Below are 2500 nucleotides of genomic sequence, written 5' to 3'. Positions count from 1 at the left end.
ACGCTGAGACATTTCTTCTTTGACAGTCAGACATCTAGAAGCACAAAATTCACCTCGATTACAAGTTGCCTGCCACTGACAAGTCTCAATCGTTGTTTTGGCTGTCGCCAGGCGATTTTATTCATCTGGGAAGAGTCTCCAGCAATGAAGGTGATTGTGCTGCATTCAAGAGATTTTTATTTCTTTGAAGATGCCTTATTCAGCTGAGGGAATCTATTCACAAGAGACCCTTTCTCACCATTACCATTAACGATACCATTACCATTTTTTACACTATTTTCTTGATTTTAGGCCATTATTTTTCTCCTTTTTTCAGTTCTTTAAATGCGGTATTGAGGAACTTATTTTGCGATTCTTGGTTTCCAACCACGCTCCCTCAGTTCGACGATGTCCAACAGAAGATATCTCATTCTATTATTTGTCAACTTTTTCTCCATTATTTCCTTGATGGAGGAGTATATACTGTTGACGACCTGGGTTCCCACGGGTGATGCCTTGACCGACTGGTCCAGTTTGTGTCCAGCGGTCTTCAGAAGGGCGCAAACGGCTTCCAGAGAAACTTCGTCTCCTATTTTGAGAAGCGATTTGATGCAAAGTGCGACCCTTCTGGATTCAAAAATGCCCTCCAGGCAAAGACTAGCTATGTATGAGCACAGTGCTACATACTGCTTTCTGTTTTTTATGGAATTTAATTCCTGTTCCGCGTTTGGATTCCCTCCTGCGGAGCTCAGATTTTCGGAGACTTCGAAGAGGCGCCTACATTGTACTCCGAGGCGGGTTCTGTAAGCGTCCGCACTTTCTCTTGACAAACTTTTCAATAATAAAGTGCAGAGTTGTGCGTAAGTTCTCGCGTAGAACTGTTGACGCATCGCAAACTCTGTCACTATTTCTGCGGCAGTTTCAACGGTTGCCGGGTTGTCTTCGAGAAACGCTCGGATTTGCTCAGAAACTTTCTCAAAATTTTTAGGAGACAATTTGTTCAACAAGGACTTAAAGGGGCCCAGCCCTGTAGCTTCAGTGTCAATGTGCTTTGGACGCTGTTTTGTGCTGGGGGAGCCAGACTCGTTGGTGCCGATGTTGCTGTTTTGTCTCTCTTTCCAGTTCTTTGGAGTCGGAATGACGCGCACCGTACCCGTGGGAACATGGCACGAGCGAGGTGCCTCAGGGACCCGTGAGGAACCTGCATTGGCAGTCTCGACTTTTCTGTCGCTCTCGTCCCGTTGTTTAGGTCTTCCATTACCAGGTGCATCTTCCTTTTCAGGGTCCCTCTTCTGAGCTTCATCTGGAGAAGACCGTGACCCCAATCCAGCAGATTCCTGTTGAAATAAGAACTCTCCCAAGTCCCTAGAAAGAGGTTCTGCCAAAGTTTCAACACTAAAGAGTTTAAATGTATGTTTTTGAATACATACATCTCCTTGGCTATTTCTATATACCATTGTCCTCTTGAGGTATCTCCCGTCCTCGGAGACCTCTTCCTTGAGGACGCGGAACGCGTCCACGCCCTCTGACGCACCAGAAGGGAAAGAGTTTGCTGTTGACATAAAGCTCCCCAAATTAATCTGAATATGGATCAAGCATCTGACCGTAACGCCTGACAAAAGCAAACAATGGGGATTGACGTTTGAAATCTTGGCGCCAAATGATTTGGAATTTTTGCTCTGCCTGGCGCCAGATGATTTTATTCAATTCCAAGGTGATCTCTGTTATCGGAATTATACGTATTTAGTAATAGTTATACCTAAGCGTAATAAAATGCCTGGTTTGTAAGAAACTAGGTATACTTAGGTCGGATTGTTGAATATGGTGATAAGATTATGTATTGTTTACAGTATCTAGGAGAAATTTTCTCTTGATTTGCAAAATAATATGCACGCAGAGTATTACAACATTCACTCCAGCGAACGAACACACACACACACACACTTCACCAATTTTATAATCTCTCGATATTCTGTTTTTATTTTTTCCAAACTCCATTATACTACATTTCTTGATATTGAATTTCACTTCCCATTTTGAGTCCATTTCCAGATCTTGTCCAAGTCTTGTTGTAATGATTTGCAATCCTCCTCCGTTCTCACTTTCTTTAGTATTTTTGCGTCGTTTGCAAAGAAATTCATATAACACTACTCATTCATCCATGTCATTTGGACACCAATTATAATTTCTTCCCAATTTGAGAATTTATCTCTAATTACTACTCTCATTTTCCTTCCAGTCAGGAAGTCTTTCATTCATTCAAATAATTTTCCTCTGGTGTGTGTGTGTGTGTGTGTGTGTGTGTGTGTGTGTGTGTGTGTGTGTGTGTGCATGTATGTGTGTGTGCGTGTGTTGTTTGTGTGTGTGCGTGTGTTGTTTGTGTGTTTGTGTTGTGTTTGTATATGCGTGTTTGTGTGTGTTGTGTTTGCGTGTGTTTGTGTGTTATAGAGAGATTAAAGAGAGAGAAAAGAGAGAGAAGAGCGAGGAGAGAGGAGAGATACATACATACATACATACACAC

This window comes from Oratosquilla oratoria, chromosome 3 (genome assembly GCF_046742065.1).
Source record: "Oratosquilla oratoria isolate Oo_2021 chromosome 3, ASM4674206v1, whole genome shotgun sequence".
In the NCBI taxonomy this organism is placed as follows: domain Eukaryota; kingdom Metazoa; phylum Arthropoda; class Malacostraca; order Stomatopoda; family Squillidae; genus Oratosquilla; species Oratosquilla oratoria.
The sequence above is the reverse complement of the archived record's forward strand: the minus strand, read 5'-3'. Positions refer to the sequence as shown.